This window comes from Microtus pennsylvanicus, chromosome 14 (assembly GCF_037038515.1).
Source record: "Microtus pennsylvanicus isolate mMicPen1 chromosome 14, mMicPen1.hap1, whole genome shotgun sequence".
Classification (NCBI taxonomy): domain Eukaryota; kingdom Metazoa; phylum Chordata; class Mammalia; order Rodentia; family Cricetidae; genus Microtus; species Microtus pennsylvanicus.
Window position 1 is genome coordinate 20,759,394 of NC_134592.1, and position 23,553 is coordinate 20,782,946.

Sequence of the window (23,553 nt, forward strand, 5' to 3'; positions counted from 1 at the left end):
TATATATGTGTGGCAAGAGGGTGAGTATTGAAGGTAGACCATCAGTTCCGTAATGTGACTGAAAGCAAACACAGTATTTTGGGATTGAGAATCCTAGAAGATAATTGTTTTAAAACAATTCGTAGGCATGAGATTCCATGATTCTGTTGCTCTGAGAATGAATCTCTCTGTTTTAGCACATATCAGTGAGTCAGGTAAACCTTTAAATCATTTGCTTTTTGTTCTCCATAAGCAAGAAGTTTCACAATGCTGTATAAATGTTCACGTAGTGCATCACACACTGAATATTTGTAGGATCTTCTAATTCTCAATTCAGAATTTCTAAAGCATCTAGTACTGCTTAGACCATCTTCCCGAGTTCACAGGTTCACCACTGTGTGCTGACATGGATGAATTTGTCTGTTACTCATTTCAGAAGACAGTGAGTGGAAAGGTAACATAAACCATGTTTCAATGTTTTCTCGAGTGGAGACTCAGAACTATATTGCCCAATGTCAAGTTACTGCTGTTGAATTTCTAAAGAGGGAGCGTTAAGGTAGAAGCTGGGATTTCTTCTAAAAGTCACAGAAGTGTACTGAAATATTCAACTAGAATATATTCATTTTGGGTAGTGGTCTGGATAAAAATGGCCGACATAGGCTCATATGAATACTTAGTCACCAAAGAGTGGCACTACTTAGAAGGATTAAAAGATGTGGTCTTGTTGGCGGAAGTGAGTCACTGAGGGTGGGCTTTGAGGTTTCAAAAGGCCAAGCTAAGCCCAGTCTCTCTCTCTCCCTCCTTCCCTTCTTCCTTCCCTCCCTCCCTCCATCTTCTGTGGTTCCAGAATTTGAACTTTGACAGTGTCATGTTTGATTATGTGCTAATATGTTCCACACCACGATAAAAGCGGACTAAACCTCTTAAACCATAAGCGAGACCAATTTAATGCTTTCTTTTACAGTAGCTGTTGTGGTGCCTCCTCACAGCAATAGAACACCAACCAAGATACCGGTTATTTGAATGTTTTTGTTTTATTGTTTCCAGAATTAGTTTTGCTTGTTCTTTACATGAATTCTCCAGGGGTATGCATCATCCTCTTTTCTGGGCTGTCATAATACGTGAGAACTTTAGAAACACAAACAGATGATGTTATGTAACATTCTACCTCGTCAGACTGAAATGCTATCTCAAAGACTAAGTGCCTTATTATTTCTGACACATAATATACAATAGAATCTGATATTTGTTAAGCTCATGAATGTAGAACACTTTTTTGCAGCAGAGGCTGAATCAGTGCATGCTATATGTCAGAATTTTAAATAGTATTTATAAACAAGTAATCCGATTTACCCATATTATTGTGCCTGATTGTTTGATTCAGGTATGGATATTCCTTAAGAGTATAAGTCTTTTTTTCTCTCTGTCTCTGTCGCTATCTCTGTCTCTTATTCTCTCTCTCTCTCTCTCTCTCTCTCTCTCTCTCTCTCTCTCTCTCTGTGTGTGTGTGTGTGTGTGTGTGTGTGTGTGTGTGAGAGAGAGAGAGAGAGAGAGAGAGAGAGAATGTGTGTGTAAGAGAGAGAAAGTGACAGAAAGTGAATGGGAAAAAGGATTCAATTAGAGACAAAGAATCAATTGAATAAAGGTGTGAAAGAATAAGGGAACAGAGAGAAGCTATATATTTATTTGCTAAACACATTTCACAAAACATATTAGTCTTCCAAAATGTAGCAAATTTTTATTTTTCAACATTTCTGACATACTTAACAATGAAGACATTTGCTGCATATGTATGACAGAAAAATAAGAAAATTATTCTGCTTTCAAGTATTATTTTTAAATAGTCTTTGTGCAGAAGGTTCTAGTGGACCAGTTAGAACATCAAAATCTACAAATGATAATAATTTGAACTTCTTTTATTCATAATCTAAAATTTTTCTGCCTTTAAACTTACACATGAGAATTAATTAATCATGATAGCATCACCATCTCATGAAATATTGTGATTTTAGGTTGCATTCAATCCAGTAGAGCATCGCTATTCTGTGTTACACTTAAATTCTAGCCAGAGTGGATGACGTCATTCTCTTTCTCTCTTAAGCTTCACTGGCTCAAAGACGTTTCTGGATTAGATTCTGAAAGACGGAGTCTGAATACTGCAAAAGAGAACTAAACTATCCCTGGTGTTACAATGATTCTCCTGCTTGTCTGATGTGCTTCCGTGCAAGTGTATGCTGGGAGGTGTGACTGCCAGACTGACAGAATGGCAGAGGTGAGTGAGGGATCCTTGCTGGAAGCCAACTCTGACTTCAACTGTTAGGGCCCCACCTCAGTCCATGGCAGCATTACAAGGATTATGGAGTTTTACAAGGAGTTACTATGATGTAGAAACCTGAAAAGCTGCTTCTAAACAGCCAGTTCAAAAGAAACTACTTGATGTTTATGGGCCGCTGAAAATTCTTTGTTGGGCTAAAAAAAGAAATATTAAGATGAAACCCAGATGAGGATAAAAGAACTCGGAGAAACTGGATCAAATACTTCGATACAAAAGCAAAATTACAAACCTGAATGGTGTGGGAATGACAGGAGTAGAAATCCAAACACAGAAATAGGAGACTTAAAATAAATTGATACAATCAATCAGGGAAAAATAAACGAAATTGTTGGACCAACTAGAAATAAAGTACCCAAATTGGAGCCATGTGTTTGACAAAAGGGGCAGATGACATACGAAGCATTACAGAAATGTGGATTTACTCCTGAGGATGCTAAGCTATGCACAAGATAGGCTTAGACAGCCTGCACAGCAACAAAATGAATAGAAAACCCATGGCAGGAGGATTCCATGTAAATGGGGGCATTTAGTGGCTACAGAAGTGTAGGGAGTAACTTGCTAAAATATAATCAGTCATTTAGCCCTGGGTCACTTGGGGAGGATGCTGAAAGTGGAATGTGCAATGGTCGCTGGAAAGAAAGAAAAGAGTTATGGACAAAGAGACCACAATTATGTGAAATTTCAACATCTTTTCAGAATTAATTACCGGGTTTCTGAGGCATAGACTTGTAAAGGAAAAAATGACAAGATGAATACCGTGATTGACAATTTCCTCCATCTAAACATCACTTATTTGGATTCACTTCAACCTTAGTACTGCCTTATATAGTAACTGAGATGATTTTATTTTATTTTCACTCAAGAGTAAAAGTAGATTCATACTTTAACTAAATTTGAAAATCTGTGAATTAGAAATATGTGAAGAAATTCATTGTTCTCTAAGGACTATATGGTAATAAAGAGTCTTAGCAATAGTGGGAGAATTTTGTTCAATACAAGGAAAAATGTAAATGTCAAAAGAAGACAAAGAATAATAGAAAGGTATGTATGTTTTCAGTAGGAAAATACCCCATTATCAATGAAAAAAATATATATGCTGGTCATCATGAGACACAGCTTTAATCCTAAGATTTTGGAGGACCAGAAATTTTGAGACCTCTTAGGGTATAATGTGATATGTTGTTTAAAAATTTCAGTACTGTAAAAAGAAAAAGAAACAAGAAAGGGGAAAAAACCCCAACCAGACATTTATGAGACAAGTAACCTCCAAAGATGGAGTTGTGTTTCTTTATTGCTAGCCATATACTTCTGGGCATCTGCCTGACTATTTTAAAATTTTATCTTTTTATTATTATTTTATTCCTTCTTTTCCCTCTCCCCCTCTTCTAAACCTTTCAGGTCCTCTATGTCTATATTATGACTTCTGATTTTGGGTAAACAGGTGGGTCTCTGTGTCTATATGTTTCTTGTGCCTTTTATAGGTGGACTCTTTCCTTTCTGTTTCTTTATTTTGTCTTATTGGGATGCATTTTGCTTTATTTTATTTTACTATTATTACCCCTTAGATGCCTGTTAGTTTTCTAATTAGAGACGGAAAGGGGTCCATCAGGATGGGAAGAAAGAAGGAGAGGACCTGGCAGGAGTAGAGGGAGAGGAAAATTTAATCAGGCTATACATGAAAAAATAATTTTCCAAAAAAAAATAATTGTCAGGACTGTTACAACTATCTTGGCCATACTGTGAGTAGTAGATGAAGTCCTCTATGAATGTGTGTTATTGACAATAACACAGACATGCCTCTGGACAATGAAAATGGCACATTTTTTCCCTGGGATAGGTTCAGAGAAACAAAAAAGCCTTCCTTTGGTTTGTTAGAAGGTTTAGGAACAATTGACTTTTAGCTAAAACCAACTGTCCTCTCCACTCCCTTCCCATCCAGATGGACCCTCCTTCTGTCTCTAATTAGAAAACAAACAGGCATCTAAGGGGTAATCAGGATCATTGGAAGCAGATTGAGAGATATTGGTCAAAGGCCAGAGTCTTATCAGGATGAGTACTTTCTATATGTCTATTATACAACAGAATGGCTTTATTTAATAATATATTTTAAATATTAAAATTGATGAGAAGTTAATATTTTTATTTTGATCATTTTCTATTTTGAACTAGACCTCAGACTGTAGCCCCTGCTGATCGTGAACTCATTACCAACTGGCCAGAATGACCACTTATTCACTGTGATACATCTCCTGCCTCAATTTCTCAAGTGTTGGGATTTCAGGATAGTATGTCATACTAACTCTAAAGGTGAGTCTTAAATGTACTCCACACAAAATAATGAAACCTTCATGAGGCAAAACTAAAAAGATCAGATGGTCTGTGGTGACCTTTTAACAACAGCACACACATTTATCAGTGTTGCACTGTATACTGCAACTTCTTACAGTTTCTTTTTTTTTTTTTTACTGTTCTACAAGAAACCTGGAACAACTCTAAAGATTTACTTATGACTAGTAAATGAAAAATGCTGTGTCTCTTATCTGAACTCTTCTTAAACTTTCTCGTGGGTTATCAGGGAAGTTCAAATATTTCCTTTAGCATGATAGCAAGAAATGTATGGCTTTGCTTTTAAAAGGTATCAAGAAGTTTTTTTTTTTTTTTTTAATTGTGCGTGAAGTAGTTTCTAACTATCCTTCTTTATGATGGAAAGGTTGGTCCCGAGTCAGAGAAAATGTTTGGAAAAAAATTAAGAGGTATGGCCTTATTGGAGTGTATGGACTTATTGGAGTGTATGGACTTATTGGAGTCGGGGTATGCTTTGAGGTTTCAAAAGCTTATACCAGGAAATATGTCTCTCTGACCCTGATGGTTGTCTACCAATCAGCAGGTGAAGCTATCAGCTAGTCTCTACTACCCTGCTGGACTACCTGCCACCATTCTCCCTGACATGATGGTAATGGACTAACTTTCTGAAACTTTAAGCTAGCCACCAATTAAATGATTTCTTTTATAAGTCTCCTAGGTGTGTGTGTGTGTGTGTGTGTGTGTGTGTGTGTGTGTGTGTGTGTGTAGTGTGCATGTCTTCAGAAATAACTCTGCAGTAAAGAGCACTTGCTGATTTTGCAGACTATTGGGGTTTGGTATCATCACTGACATGGAGGCTCATAGCCATCTATTCCTCTAGTTCCAGGGTTCTCTTACCCTGTTCTGGTTCCCTGGGTATGAGGTTATATATGATGTACATATATAAAAGAAAAAATCCAGAGGCATGTAAAGTCAAAATAAGTAAATCTTAATAAAAATAATCATTCCATTACCTACTGCATGACTTTCTCTGTGAAGTCAGGTCTGTCTGGGTCTCATCAAGGAAGCAGCTGCCCTTCAGCTGTGGATGATGCAATTTCTGGTGTGCCCTGCCTGGTGTGTGCATTGCTCTTGCTGTCCCAGCTGTGAACAACTTCGGCATATAGCAAGAACATGTGAATCATTATTAGGGAACTGCTGGAAAATTCTCTGTAACTAGCAAATATTTTAATGATACATGTGGTAAAACCAGATCCAGTTAGTCTTTCATCTACTCTATACCAAAGTCATAATGATAGATAAGCCTTTTATTTTTCTTGAGCTAAAACACAGAGTACAAGATGATATCTATTGAATAAAGGGGTCATTTTACATGTTTTCAAAAGTGGAAAAGACATAAAGCCAATGTGAGCTATAACTAACCACATTTGCAATGTTGCCTAAATTGGACCACAGCACACTGGTGTTCAGCAATGCACAGAGTCATGCATACTGCATGATTGCTCTAAAATCCTAAACTTACACCTGAAGCTAGAAGATAAATTTACTCACTTCATAGTTTATGAAGCTGTATTGAAGAATAATTTGGACTCCATTTAAAAATTAGTAAAACTGTTCTTTTATAAGTATCTCTTACTGTGATGCAGGCAGTGTGAAGTATTTTGTGAGAATCACATGATCTCTGAGACACATACATTCTTCTGTGGCAGACAATGTCTCTTAACTTTACAGTTATTTATCCACCTCCTCCTAGCAGGATGTCAAAGCAACAGAAAGTACCTCAGGTTTATCTTAAGAGTATTTAAATTTCTATTTTTTCAAATTATTTTGTACATCTTTATGTGTGAACAATTATTGCTCTAAGGCTAATTTCTCGCTTATTAAAATAAAGTCTTGTATATTTCTGGTAAAGTTTGGCGAATTTTACTGATTCAGAGCATGTGTTCTTTTTCATTTCTCCTTTATAGTCCTCATGTGTGATGTCTTTCTAGCCTTTTCCTTTATCATATCCAAGTGTAAAAAGACTCTTTGGCTAATATTAGGTAGGGCAAAGAAGTTTCATCCACATAATACCTGTAAATTCACAAGCTGAAATCTTATATGCTAAATATATCGCATATCAAAATTAGAGAGTGAATTCTGATAGCTATATTAAACAGGAAGTCTCCATCCCTTATTTACTCATCGTATTTAGTATTTCTTCTTTTTGTCTATGACTAATAATTTCAATAAAACTGTATAAGATAATCACATATTTAAGAAAAATTTCCTTAAGTATTTGAATATTCACAGGGCAGTGGTTATGAACACCTTTGATCACATTACTTGAAAGGCAGAGACAGGTGGCTCTCTGTGAGTTAGAGGCCATCCTGGTCTACAAAACAAGTTCTGGGACAGGTTCCAAGGCTACAGAGAAATCCTGTCTCAAAAACCAGAAAAAAAATCTAGGATAGTTTTTCATCAACTTCAAAGAAACACACATAAGAAAAATGAAAAATTGTGTAAATTTTAATCTGAAGAGAATCCCTTTCTTTATAGATCCCTATCTTGTAATATTGTCTGATAGAAATGAGTAATATGTGGCAATTTTTTTGCTAAATATATGGTTTCTATAATTCAAGTCTTTGAGCTGAACCCAGTAACCTCTAACTATTTCTATGACACCAGCAACAAAAACAACTGCTTTGATTCCTTATCATATAAGTTAAAATAACAGTGGGAGATAGTAAACAGGATACTAAAGTATTTCAGCATGCTTTTGGTAGGACTATAAATATGTGCTATCTTTATTACTATTGATTTGTTGAAGTTTATTTGACAGCATTATTTTGAAACTCAGGTTTCCTAATTCTGATTTTTAACAAAATAAGGAGGTTGAGGCAAAATGAATGCTTTGAGTTTAAAGCCATTATAAGGTATTTCATAATTTATAGCATGAGAACTCTGTGTCACAAAAAAACGAAGAAATGAAAGAAAAGATAATAAGGAAAACAACAATAGATAGATAGATAGATAGATAGATAGATAGATAGATAGATAGATAGATAGATAGATAGATGGGTGGGTGGGTGGGTGGGTGGGTGGGTGGGTGGGTGGGTGGATGGATGGATAGATAGATAGATAGATAGATAGATAGATAGATAGATAGATAGATAGATGGATAGATAGATGATAGAGACAGACAGATAAAGAATTTTGTTACCAGAAGTGGATTTTACTACCAAAATTTCCCAGTTGTGAATTGTCTCAAAATAGTAACATCTATTTTATCTGGAGCAATAAGCATGCCACATTTGAACCAATTGTGCTCATAAAATTCTAACTAAACATTTCACTGACTGTCTCTATTATGAATGTGCTTTGTGTACTCAATTCCCAGAAACTTTCCACAAAGCAGTGAAATGGTTAAAGGTTGATGTGACAGATTCTTCTTTGAAAGTCTCAATCATAAATTTCATCTAAAGTACTCACATTTGCCCTTCTCAGAAAGAAATATTTCAGAAAGCAGGCCTGCTGTTGGCAATATACTACACACCTAAATTTATCTGGAGAAAAAAAAAGCATCATATGTACTTCTCAAGAATGTTAAGTAATCAACATTTGAAAAATATGCTATTTGACAGTTCATCTTTGATAAGATTCTTGTATCCATGGGAGGGAAAACTATTAGCTTGCAAATTAAAGCACCAGAAGTGCTCTGGCAATAAGCAAATGGATTACATGATTATTTGATTTTCCTATCCCCCATTACAAAATAGAATTTATTTTCTGGTTTTTTGTTTTTTTTTTCAAGTTTAAGACAGCACCTGTGATAGTCTAGCTTTGATTTTCTTTTGTAGTGCTCTAAATTGACCTATTTCCATGATAAAGAAATGTATTTAAATATTCAAATCAATAGTTTCCACTGAGGAGAGTGTATACTAGAATTTCATTTTAAAGTCAGGGGAAGTGTTAGTAGTCAGCAGGTGGCTGGTTTTAAAAATAGCAATACTCTTTTTAATTTGAATAGTTGCAAAACTCAGAAAAATATTTAACACTTGTAAAATTATCTCAAGACATTTTTCAAGTTTAAATATTTCAGAAATGTTTTCATAAAGTTGTTAAAAATAACATTATTTAAAATAAAAATAACTTTAAGTCGTTGTTTGGATTTCTTAGGAATAATTCACTATTTTGCTCCTTGAAATGAATTAAAATGGATGTAAAAGCAAGTAAATACAATTCAAAATAAGAAAGATAACCATGGCCCAAAGATTCTAAATGTTTAGGTTTAGGTCAATGAAACATTCTGGAATAATATGGTTCTTCTATGGTAAGCAGGGATTTCCCAGAAGGATACGATGAGAAGAGGGTTTGTAGGATATATATATATACACATATATATATATTTCCTCTTAATTTTCTCTAAGAAATGGTTCTTGATATACTTAGGAGAGATTTCAGTTATGTCATTTATACTGAAACACTGATAACTAGTTTAAAAGATATAAATGAAAGTTTATTGTTTTCAGTGTAAAGATTTATTCATTTAAACCTTAATTTTCTGGTTTATCTGTGCATCTTTTCACTTTAAAACTTTGTGGGAAATAATCCTTAAACAGGAAAATATGCAGTTAGAGTGATTAAAGCCGTTTAATAGTAGCACCATGTAAAGTATTTAGAACTAGCAGTATAACAAACCTGACAGTACATGTTAGTCTGGGAAAAAAGCTTCAGTCACGCTATATAGCCATGTCTGCCTGACCCACTCAATATCCAATATGAATTCTGGTCAGAACAGTTTTCACTATAAAACATAGTAAAGCTCCCAAGAAAAACTGAATGATACTCATCACGTAATAAAATATAGAATTCATCAAACAATATGAACTTGAATGAAGAAGAATGCTTAAAAGAAATCCCACACTAGCTCAGAATTGAGTATAATAGAGGATTATTTATTTAGGAGTAGACTCACAGATCACAATCCTCTGCTGGAACGGGGAACAGAAACCAAATCCCACAGCCTGAAAAGAGACCGGATGCGCGCTTTACAGCATCATAAATTGTATAAGAGGCCATGCCCAAGTGAGCAGGTAATTAAAGACTACTGGTGGTAGGAATTTCTATGGAACCTCCCCCTTTTGTTTAAATAAGAAAGTTCTAAGCCTAGTACAAAGTTATATACAATAAGAACAAATATCTGGTATAAAAATTAGAATTACAACAGGCATAAACAATATCAAGCAAGAAACATATGAAAAATATTTCAATAATTATCCTATCCTAATGTGTTTAAGTCTTATCTATGAATAATTTGGCCAAGTCATGAGAAGAAAATAGCTACAACTATCTAGTCTTCAATCAAGTCAAAACCCCGAGAAGGGAAATAATATTGCTTGAGTAAGCAGGAAGGGCAATTAAGCAACTTCCAAAAATGTGCAACAAATGACAGAGACAATCTGCTACCTGGACCATCACCCAGAATCTCATTTGCAATGTTGGAGCAGTCTACTTTGGTTAGTGCCTAGAGAAACTGACAGAACATTTTTAGAAGCAGGTAATTTTAAAGACAGTTCCACCTATATAGGCAGTTCTCAATCATTTTCTTCTGTGTCCTGAAGAATGTCTTGCAGATTCTTTCATTAAGCAGGAACCCTGAAGGATCATATCACCTTTAGGCAAGATTAGCAGCTATTTCTCTGTGAGTCCTGCATGTTCAGTACAAGCAGCCCAGGTAAGAGGAGTTTCTTGCCCGAATGGCTAACCAACTCCATAAGGAGTCTCTTCAATGCCCATCTTCCTCTTGGGGTAGGTTGGTGTTTCCAGGAGCTGATGTGTCTCACTGTCATGAAAAGTCATAACTTCTTAAAATATTTTAAATGCCATATTCTGTAGTCTTTGAAAGGCTCAAAGAATACCTGTCTATCTGAAATACATCTCTGCATATCTAGAAAATCTAACTAACATGAATACAAGTTTGACTATTATAGATGATTATCTATTAACCTGTATTTCTTAATTATGCATTACATTTTTTAAATAAGCTGCACAAACACAATACCTTAATCAAGAGCAGAAATATACATATAACAAAATTGACCTTAAATTTTTATCAATAAACCAAGGTCCACACCAATGCAAATATCTATAGCATATCCCCTTTAAATGTAAGGAAACATTTATAAACAATATTTTTGAACATGTATGTAGTTTATCCAAACTGCTTCTTGCTGTTTATTGGGCAAAGTAATTTTTTGAGGGGTGTTCAAGGCAATCTTTCATGGGTTCTTGGTCTCTCAATCCATATTAGTCTGGAAGCAATCCATGGGTTCTCATCCTCTGTGGAAACAAAAGAAAAATCTCTTTTCCAAAGAAGCATATCCTAGGACCCAAATTTTAAAGTCATAATACCTTTAGAACATAAAGCTGGTTTAGCTTAGTAGCCTATATGATGAAATGTCTCTCTGTACTTCACTCCTTCACAGTCAAAAAATTAAAAGAAAACACAATAATCTACATAATCCAGACTCTCTGTGTATATTTCATCTTTTCATGGCTTATTGTTTTTTACTTTTTTAATCTATGACTGTCTGTACTGTTTATTTTTTTTCTAAACCATTTACTTCCTTTTATGACTCTATACACTCTTTATCTTACCTCTCTCAAGCCTACATCCATTTTTTATTTTTTTTATTTTATTTTTATTGAGAAAAGGAAAAAAAACAAGTTTCCGCCTCCTCCCAGCCTCCCATTTCCCTCCCCCTCCTCCCACCCTACATCCATTTTTTAAACACTGTGTTCTTATTTAGAATTCTTTTATATCTGAATCTGTCCTATTGTATATCTGTAATTCTTTACTGTCCAGTAGCACTTTTTAAAATGCTAAGTGCTTCTTAAAAACATAAGGTACATCACTGCTAGGGGAAATACAGTAATTCCTGCTTGCCCTGCCCAACCCAGCATGGCAGAACTGCTCACTGCCACTGAGAGCCATACACAGTGCCCCATCTCTAGGCAAACAGCCGGTTCATGTTGCCACCAGGAGGCCACAGTATGCTGCTCATAGCTCAGATAGCCTGCATTTCAAAATGTCGTGGGTTTTTTTTTTTTCCTGCTGATGCTGAGAAAAGTCTACTGGATAAATTGGGCCTGTAGGCTGAAGATTGATGCCCCAACAGAACAGAAGAACTTTGGCTGACTATCCAGGTCGCCAGACGTCTCTGTCAATTCTATAGTTTTGGAAGTTGCCTACAATTCACTTCCTGTTTACTTAGGTAATATTATATCCTTCTGAAGTTTTTGATAAGAGTTGAAGAATTTATAGTTATAGTTTTTCTTAGCTATGATAAAATATAAAATAGATGTAAATATTGTAGCTATAATTCTTACTTGATACCTGTTATATGTAATTTTACTATGTTAAAGTTAAAATGTTCCTTTTTATTAGTACAGAAAGGAAAGGTGATGTGGGTTTACCCTCTGTATTTTGTGATTTCCATTAATGAATAAAGATACTGCTTTGGGCCTATAGCAGGGCAGAACTTAGCTAGGAGGGGAAAACTAAACTGAATGCTGGGAGAAAGAAGGGCAGAGTAAGAGAGATGCCATGTAGCCCTGCTGGAGATAGATGCCACAACTTTAGCTGGTAAACCACAGCCACATGGCAATACACAGATTAATAGAGATGGGTTAAATTAATATGTAAGAGTTAGCCAATAAGAAGTTAGAACTAATGGGCCAAGCAATAATTTAATTAATACAGTTTCTGTGTGATTATTTTGGGGCTAAGCAGTGGGGAACCAACAATAAGCCCTCCTTACACAAATTGGAATCAATGTGGTAAACTAAATCCATGTAAAACCTGAGAGGGTCTGGAATTTTGGTTCTCTGCAGCCAGGAAGAACAAGCGGCCTCCTCCTGCACTTGAATATAGGAAAAAATTAAGAAGTACTTAAAAACATTTTACAGCAAACAGATTTGACAAACCAGAGACTCTTTACACTAAATATTCCCTTACTTTATTACGGAGAATTATATCAGCAAATCCACTGAGTAATGAATGGGAGATTATGGAATGACTTATCAAAAGAAAAATAAATGCTCCTTACACACATGGACAGATGCTTTCCTTCATTCACTGGAACTACACATTTGAACTAGATAAAGTGTTGTATTTCTTCTATTGGACTAGAAATGGGCAAAATATCTAATAGTATTGTCCGTGTGGCAAGCTCAAGAAAAAAATAGACATTCTGAATCAAAGACCAGGAAGTTCACATGTCTGACAAACTGAAATTTTCCAAGACAGTACATAAATGATTATCTTTTTCTTTTATTGTTGAAGATTTCTTCCACAAATTCAAACATTGATGCTCATATTCAATATCTGTTTTACCATATACATTGTATATGTCTATGTATGAATATATGGATATATGCATTTTGATTAACAGATAATGGAAATCATGAAAGGAGAAATGGTTTTCAAAGCAATCATTACATAATTTAAATGAATTTTTGAAGTTCCTCTTTATTAAAGCATATTTATCATACTTGAATTGTTGGTTTTTACAAACAATGCTGTAATGAATATTTTTAGTATATTTAAATCAGAGCAGGAAACAGATCCATACAATGAATTCCAAGAAATTAAATTCTGAAACATGAGTGGGGAGGAACACCATGGAGTTTGAGGGAGGGTACAGGGGAGAAGATAGAAGAAAGAAAATGAAGCCAAAAGTGAAATAATTCTATCTCAAATAAAAACATATTAGAAATAAAAATGGACCATAGCAGAACAGTGGTGAAGCACACCTTTAATCCCAATATCTGGGAGGAAGAGACAGGCAGATGGATATCTGTGAGTTCAAGGTCAGCTTGGTCTACAGAGTAAGTTTCAGGGCAACCAAGTTCACACACACACACACACACAAAAAAAAAAAACACTGGGGAAAAAAAGAATGCTAAAATTACTAAAAGAAATAGATAATCATCTGAAAAACTGTCACAGCGAAAAAGGAATTTAAAGAACACAAGACAACAGTGTAATGTTGCAACCTGGTGGGACTGTACATCAAAAATGGGCATGGCTAAAACTACAGGCATATTGTTGACAGAGGTTTCTCTCTTACCTGGTACTGCAGCCATTCAGCCCCAAAGAAATACACAAAGATCTAAATTAGTTATAAACTGGTTGGCCTATAAGCTCAAGCTTCTTAAAACTCTTATAAGTTATACTAGCTCATAATTCTTGACTGTGTTAGACATGTGGCTTGGTACATTTCATTAGTAAGGCATTCTCATCTTGCTTCCTCTGGGTCTGGGTGACCACTGCAGACTAACTCTTTCCTGTTAATAGAATTCTCCTGTTCTCATCGCTCCGCCTCTACTTCCTGTGTGGTCATCTTGCCTATACTTCTTGCCTAGCTATTGGACAATCAGCATTTTATTAAAATACAAGTGACAGGGTACAGACCATTGTCCCACAGGACTACCCCCTCCTCTTTTCCAAAACAAAAACTCTGAATCAAATCTGCTTTGTTTAGTTTTTTTTACTGATCATTATCCATAACATCTTGTAACCAACAATCTACACAAACATAAATATCCATAATCCATTTTTTGGGAATACAGGTGTAGTTTTCCTGGCTACTTCCTGATAATTTGGTGTACTGATAATCTTATGGGGACCTAAAGAAAATTTAGAATTATGATCAATCCTGTGAAGCTTGATCATCTCAGGCAGCAGTCTTGAAACTTTTCTGAATATAGAACTCTGACATCTATCCTATCTCCTCCTCCTGGAGATTTTTTAGGGGTTTTTCTCTGACCAAACCTAAATTTTCTTAATGCAGAATGAATCTACAGTCCCTCATTTCCTATGGAAACAAAAGCAAAACTTCTTCTCCAATGTAACATATCTTTTGACTTAAATTTTAAAGTCAAGGCATTTTCAAAGTATATTATATTAGATTAATCCAGCAAAATTTATAATCAAATTTATTTTAGCAGCTGTTGCTCCTTCCTCAGCATTCAAACAATTCAAAAACAACAGAATAATATACAGTATCCAGACTTTCTGTGTATTTTCCATTTTTATGTGGCTTCATGTTAAATTCTATTTTTTTCTTTTTCTTTTTTTTTTTTTTGAGAATTGATTTCTCTGTGTATCTTTGGCTGTCCTGGCACTCACTCTGTAGACCAGGTTGTCCTTGACCTCTCAGAGATCCACCTGTCTTTGCCTGCCAAGTATTGGGAATAGAGGTGTGTGACACCACACCCAACTATTCTCTTTTTTTCTTTTTTATTTTAATGAATTTATTCTTTTTCTTTTCTCTCCCAAGCCTACCTATATTTTTGAACATATTGTAAACCATTTAGAGATTTCCTTTTCTGAACCTTTCTTTACTGTATCTCTCTTTTTCTGATTACAATAGTCTTTAATTTGCTAAACAATATGGCTAGGATTAAAGCCGTGACTTTGATGTCTTGATCCACCCCATTCTGTAGCTTTCTGAGAATCTAGCTTCATGATTAAGGTACTGGCAGGAGCCATGTTTATTGCCAAAACTCTATAAAATTTCAAGGATCTGACATCACCGAGAAGCATGCTGTCAGCTATTTATAAACACCATTTAAATGTTTTGTGGCAGAGCCTCTCAAAGGGGCTGCAAAGTTTTTGCAGCCAAAGCTGACTCAGGAAGAATCTCGTAAATGAGACACACTTGCCTCTAGCAAACAGAGCCCACCTGAGAAAATGCTACCAAGAAGCCATGCTTGACTTTGTTCTTTTTGTATCTAGAATTCCTTCTCAAACTCTCTCACGTTTTAAGTGGATGCAGTTGTCCACAATGGGGCCAAATGTTGGGCCAACATATGAATAAAGTCTAAGCCCCATTAAATAATAATGATGCTGCAGATTGGTAATCAAGACACAAAATACAAATCTCACCTTGTAATAGAAAAATTAAGTGTCAACTTTGAAGGAAATTATTTTACTATTTTCACAATTTACTTTAATAAAGCTGAAATTATTCTCAGATATTGTGGAGTCTATTTTGTGGGTCAACCTAATAGGCTTTGGTTTCTGTGGTCAAATACTAGTCTAGATATAGCTAGGAAGGCATTTTCTTTTAAATAAGTACATGGATTTTATTGTTTCAACATGTATTCATTCAGAATTTATACTAGATACTTGTCATATACAACAGATACATGGTAATAATTAATAATTGAATATATTTAGACTCTACAGTATATGCTTTGGGCACTGAGCCTTGGAGAGTAGTTTAAGGCCCAGCTATTTAGGCAAACCATAATGACAACAAGTTACTGAGAAATTGCATGCAAAGTCAGGGACTGTATGGACACTGCCATTACATGTGTGATTTGGGGTTTTATTTCTCTTTCATTAAAAATAGATTTTTACATATTATATACACTGGTTATGGTTTCTCTGTCCTCTACTCCTTCCAGTTCCTCCCAGCTCTCCTTCCATCCCTATCTACTCCCTTTCTGACTCCTTAGAAAACAATCAGGTGCCGGTTAATGGTGACACACACCTATAATTCCAGCACTTGGGAGGCAGAGACAGGGAGAAGGACAGCCTGCTTTAGAGTTAGTTCCAAGACAGGCCCCAAAGCTACAGTCAAACCCTGCCTCAAAAAACAAAAAACAAACCAAAAGAAAGAAAGGAAAAAAAAGAAAACTAGCAAGCATCTAGGGGATAAGTATAATAAATAAACATAAATAAAATATAAATGTATAAATAAATATATCAGTAATATATAATATACAAATAAATTTATAAATATAATATAATAATAGTAACCAAAAACAAGCAATTTGTAATAGGGCAAAACAAACAGAAGAAAAAGAGCCCAAAAAAAGACACAAGGAGCACGTATGGACATAAAGACCCACTCTTTCACACATTCATGCATCCCATGAAAATGTGAATCTTGTAGAATAAAAAAAAGAATATTTTAAAGGATTATCAACATTTAAGTAAGCAGATATAAACAAATTATATGGACTTAATTGGTAAATGAGGTTCAGGGTAGTCTCATATAGCCAAATGAAGACCTGGCTAAAACAGACGTAGGCATCCATCCAGTAAAGGAAGGAACTGGTTTCTGGATTATATTTGATTTGATGTTTAGAATGTGATATCAGCTGTCCACATAAATTCCAATCTGCTGCCTTTTCTACATATTTCACACTTTCCAGATCTCATAATTATAGGAGTCAGTTTCCTAAAATTTCTGTTCATATACACTTATACATAATCAATTAAGCAATATACACATTGTGTTAGTACAGAAACATCTCTGGGGAGCCATGAATAACATGCATGGGAGAAGTCTAGATCAGCAAACAAACAAGAATTGTGTGGAATAACTTACAGATCAATTTTTTTTCAGGAATACAGTTCACTATTTAAAGATAGAATAATAAGAAAGAATGAAAAAAATCACATTTCCTTGTGGTATTATTTAAAACTCTCTTTATAATTTAACTGTTTTCTTACCATCATTCTGAAGAACCAGGAGCAAAATGTTTCAATGCACAGAGTTAGTCAGATTATCCAATATTTACTATTTATTTCTAGGGCAGTGGAATAAAGGAAAAAAACAATTACTTTGATATTAGAGGTCTAGGTAAATAAAGAAAGGACTGAGCAACAGTGAAAGAAAAATCAGAGTCATTTGACCAAGATTTCAGTTACTCACTGTCAAGTCTTCCCTCAAATGAAAAACCCATTGGAATATCTGTGCCCATTTCTTTTGAGTTCATCATCTGGTCTGAGCAACACTGATCATTGGAGTATCTAAAGCAACTTGTTAGAAGAGTTTATCAGTTGGTCTGAGCAAACCTGAGTTCTCTGTACATGAGGAGATTTTTTTCTCTCCATTTTTTCTTATCCAAGAAAGAGTTCAGAATTCCTGAGCCGTCTATGCTCTGTGAAGAATTCAAGATTAGCTATTCAGATGTTCATATTCCTCCAAGAAAGAGCTTGTGCCATTTCACATTTGTTCTTTGCGTTAAAGACCAAAGTTAAACACAGTGATGCCCTGGGAGAATTTCTAAAGAATTGGTCCAACTTACAGGAGAGAGGTTTATCTTTTTTCATAAATTTTTAAAAATCTTTCTTTGACTCATTTTTACATTTATTTTATATTTTTAGAAATTCACACAAAGTTCCCTATTTAGATAATCTTTACCCTTTTAGCTTTTCCCATGTTCCTCCCCATTTCTTCTCATATTTAATTGTCATTCGTACACACATACAAACACACACATACACACACACAAACACACATAAACACACACACACAACCTACAGAATCCATATTCTATTTAGCATTACCCTTAAGTATCTGTGTTTAAGACTGGCCATTTGTTATTGGATTATTTACCAGGGGCTAATGCCTGAAGAAACTTTACTTTCTTTGCCTTAAAGGAAATTTTCTTTGTTTAGATTGAGAATTATTAATGGAGTTCTATGAGCATTTAAACATGCTGATAATATTAAACAGAGTACTGATCATAGTGCTGCCAGATTTCCAGAGTATGTATTGTAGTTAATGTCCCGTAGAAGGTAACACATTTTTAACCTTCAATACCATAGAAGACCTCTGGAGGAAAAATAAGAACCCATCATGAATATAAAGCCCATGTACCACTCTCTTTAATTAGCTATAGGAAAGAGGTGAACATAAAAATATTTACTTTGAATTTGAGGAGATTCAGGCTTCAGGGATCTGAAGATCTGAGATCCAAGGACATTCCTTATGTCCTTTAAGGAAGATTGTAATGGCAAGATTACAATTTCTCATGTTTTGGAAAAGCACTACTTAATTAATTACTTTTTCTTAAAAAGAATCTATGCATTCCTTCAAACTTTACTCTCTAGAAAGCATGCATTCATCTCGCATGCTGGAGAAGTGACACTTGGTTCTCCAGTGCTTCTAAAGGATTGTGGTAATCCAAGGTTGGCAGAGGTCTAAAGCCATGGCTGGTACAAAACTAACAAGACCTTCAGAGAACATCTGAGGGGTGTGCTCCCAGGCAGAGTCCCTGGAAAATGAAGAGATTTAAAGTATTTAATAGAAGGGAAGAACAAGTCAAATGGCCATCTGCAGCCCTTCAAATACACCAAATACTTTAGTAGTAGTGAATGTAGAGTGCCCTAAACTATTGCCACTAGGGAATTATACAGTGAAAGTTTCTTACTGGGACAGATTCTTATTTTATACTCTAAGAACAGATCAGATTGTAGACATAAGATGAAAGACACTGTGATTTTTGACTGGCAGCAATATTGCTATAAGTGACGGGCAAAATACTTTCCTACAGAGCAGGTGATCTGATACTGGTTATTTGAACACATTATAAAATATGACCTTTGGCCGATTTATAGGTCACTTGACATCATAGAGTTAAGGAAAATATAAGGGAGTTGAGCTGGGCTGGTTCCTGCTGTGGAATAATGGTCTGTAATATGTCACTTGTATTTTAAAAAATGGTGATTGGCCATTAGTCAGGCAAGAAGTATTGGCAGGCAGCCTGGCAAGAAGTAGAGGTAGGGCAATGAAAATTCTGGGAAGAGAGAAGTTTCAGTCTGCAGTCATCACGCAGATAGAGAGGAAGCCAAACACAGAGCAAGCAAGATGCGACAGCCTTGATGAAAAAGGTACCAAGCCATGTGGCTAACACAGACAACAATTAAGGGCTAATGTAAGTTATAAGAGTTAATACCAAGCCTGAGATAATAGGCCAATAAGTTTATAAAACAGACCTCTGTGTATTTCTTTGGGATTGAATGGTTGCAGGACTGGGTGGGGCAGAATCCTCACTCAACAGGTTCCCCTTATCCAGCTACAGAAACCTTGACTCCAAATGCCTTATGTATGGTGACTCCTCTTTAAGACGAAGGTAGATCCATGATTTCTGAACTTGGAGGATTGTCACTAACTAAACAGAAAGAGCAGCTTCCTCTATGAGGTCCACACCAGATTGAAGGTATATTTAACAGACATTGATATAATACATAGGTGTCTGGTCACACATTGAAAAAACACTTTATTAAAGGTGAGATTATGAGACAAAATAGAAGCAGAGATTATGAATAGGTAGATATTTGAAGTGAGAGAAACAGTTGTAATTTACCATGTGGCCAAAGTAAGAGGTAGATGGATTCAGATTGACAAAGGGCAGTTTACTGGGGACACATAGGCCATAGCATATTTAAAGCAAGACTAGAAAACTTCACAACCCAAATCATGGCTAATGAATTAAATACTGAGCTAGACAATAATGGGACAATAATGGGATATATATATATATATATATAATTTATTAATTTATTCACCATCTGTTAAACTGTGTTATTCATAATGCATCAATCATTGCCATATGAGGGTAGACATTCTTGATGACCTCCATTATGTGTTAAGATGTAGGCTGTAGTTATATGGCAAAAAAAAAAAAACATATTAGTTACAACCAAGATTGCAATAAGCATGATCAGGCTATATCTCATCCTATTACATTGTCACCACCTCACGTTTCAGAATAGAAGAGAATGGTTGGCTATATATGTCAGGCATGTTTTATGTGACAGGTATTAGTTTTGTGCCCAGGGACTGTTGGCATCCTTCACTTGTCCTCAGGACAGCCCCATCAGGTGGATATTGATGGGTCTTCATTATAGATGAGGAAGTTGACACTCAGATTTTGGGAAATTAATTGGCATTGACCAATATGACCACAAGATCCATATCCCTTCTCTCCTGCCCATTGACCTTACTGCGGCCTGACATGATGCAATCTTGGCCAGAGCCACACAGTATATTACTCAATAGAGACAAGATATTGTCAGCTCAGTTTGTACTGTCCAGATGAAAAGATGGTTCAAAACTTGTTTTTTTTTTTCTGGTGCTGTCTACATCCATATCCTAATCGAAATCTCCACTATTATAGTTGAATTGTGAGGAATCTTTGTTCTGAAATAGACAACCCACTTTAGACACAAGTCTCCAGGCATTTGGACGCAAGTGGTAGGATAAAAGCAAGAAATGGACAATCACAGGATAATAAATGTAGGGAAAAAATTTTAGTTTTTCACTATATTGTTTAGTTTGTAGACGGATACAGCTACTCTTTACTGAGTTCAGCACTTTCAAGGAAAATATATAGAGTTAATCCCATCTAAGATCATTTTCACGTGAGGGACATTGAATGTCTGTCATGTTGAGAGAATTGATAATATAAAGGAATAAAAAGAAATTCCTGAATGTAAGAAAAAAATTTATCCATAATCGTGGCTTTGTTTCAAAAATGTATTCTAATATAAGATTAGAGGCAAACGAGGTATGATTAAAAGCAATACTGTTTGAGGTTGAAAAGTGATGTATTAGCAAAACTATTATTTATGTACTATTCAAACTTCATGCTTAAAAATGTGAACTCATCCATCTTGGAAAATGTTTATCTTCCTAATAAGAAAATTTATAACCATTAGCTATTTCACAGATAAAAAACATTGGATCTACTACTAATCACAGGAACATAATATGTCTTCACTCTGGCAGGCTAAGCAGTTTATTTATTACAAGAAGTTCTAAACTACTTTTATATGAGACTTGCTATTGAGTTAATTATACAAGTAAAATCCTCCTGCCTTTTTATGTTATCCTTGTGTTAAGCAGCTGTAAACAAAAATACTATTGTAGCAAATGCTGCTGGTGATGAATGCCTCCCCACGAGCCTCATCAGTCAAGCATTTGCAGACATCAACTTTATTCAGAAACATGCAGGACATTCCTTGACATTTCCCTTCCCTTCTGCCAACTGAACAGCAGGCTGAGCTGAGCAGAGCTTTATTCCTGCCTCAGAGCAGCCTCAGCCACTGGATCACTCTGCTTGTATAGCTCTGTCGTATATCCCACACTTCCTGTTGCATAGAAACAAGCCAAATCCCTATCATCTTGCTTCCAACTTCCCTTCCCCCATCCTGCATTGTTGAACTGAAAATTATTAGGATTATTTCAAACTTAAGTTTTGTCTTTGGGATTTTATCTAGAAGAACCCAATTAATTAAATGCTCGATCTCAATTCCTATTCTGCAGTAGTGCTACAATTTACATCTGAAATATCCTCAGCATGTCCGTATTTTGTCCAGTCAGTCTCCAGCTTGTGGCATAGTTTCAGAAGGTTCTAGATATTGTAAGAGTTGGATTCTAGCTGATGGAAGTATGCTAACATGGAAGATCCTTGGAGAGTAATGGACACTCTCTTCCTATCTCCCCTGGTAACTTTTCTTTTTGATGTGAACAGATGATTTTACCACAGGTTTCCCTCTACCATGATGCTTGCTAAAAGTCGTAGAACAATAAGTCAAAACAAGCCTTCTCTTTCTAAAATTGTTTCTGTTAAATGTGCAAATGAAAATAATGTGAGTTGTTTACAGTGTTCAATAGAAGACACCGTAAGGAAAGAGAGAGGAGTTTGGATTCTAGTTCAAAGGAAGACGCACATGTCAAAAATGAAGGAAAATTAATGAATTTGGATTATCTCATTAGTTGGAAGTAAATAGCATCAGTTAGATTATAACAGTATTTGAAGTATTTTAAATAAGACAAAATGGATTTCAAAGAAAAAAAGCTGTCTAAATATTTTTGCATTACGATATTTTGTGGGCATATAGCACACATTTGAGGGATTTACATAGGTTGACAGGAGACTGTTGCACACAAAGTCGTCCTTCAACCCACAGGAACTTCTACCTGACATTGCATTGAAAACACCGCAGGAATTCCAGAAGTCAAGATCTTGGAATCCGTATTCTTTGCCTCTAACCTCAAAACAAAATCTATTTATTTATATTTATAGATAAATATATAAAATACCTTACAGTATTTTGTATTATAGTGTATATAATACCATATATATATATATATATATATATATATATATATATATATATATATATATATATGGGGGTATTTGATTTTTGGTAAATAAAATTATATTAGAAATTCAGTGATCAAACTTCATGAAAAAAGTCTTTCCTAAAGATAAATTAGTTGATAGAATTCCCTTTAACTTGAAAGATAATGACTTAAATTTTTCATTGTTTAATGAGTTGGTAATTTTAATTTTTTATTTAAATAATGGCAATAATTTTCAGACCTTGATTATGGATAAAATTTTCTCTCTTTGTAATTGTTTAATTTGTTCAACAGAACAATTTTTGTCATATGCATATTTAATGTTCTTTTGTCCCATCCAAACTTAAACTTCGTAAAATAATCAATTTTGAATTTGTTAAAAAGACATTGGCTTTTTATGATAAGTATTAGTCCTGTCACTAAAGTAGTAGAAAAAAATTACTTTATTTCTTCCATACTACCACAATGTAGATAGACACTAACTCTTTGGATAAGACAGAAACAAACGTACAGTGTTCCTCAGTCCTATCACCAATGCTGGTTGTTTGTGTAAATGTGAGAGAAGGTGTCTATATGCACAAAAGTCAATGCTTTGTGTCTTTATTCATTGTTCTCCTTCTTAATTTTTGTCCTAGCACCTTTCCTTGAACATGGTAATCACAGTCCAATTGACTAGACCCTAGCAAGCCATTGGGATCTTTCAAAAATTTTTCCACATCAGTATTATCATTGATACTATCAAGGCTCCTATTCAAGTTTTCAAGCTTGTGCGTAAGTAAGTCATTTCCTAACTAAGTTATCTCACCATCCTGAGAGCTTGGATCTTAAATGAGTTAATTTATCTTCTCTGCTCACAGTATTTGTGGTAACCAAACAAACCACACCAGTATGAATATCTATTGGAAGAAAGCAACTCATCAAGTGAAGCTCCTGGAGAAAACTTCATCAACAAGACGGTATGATTTCTAGCAAGACATTCAATGAGGTTATCAACTTCAG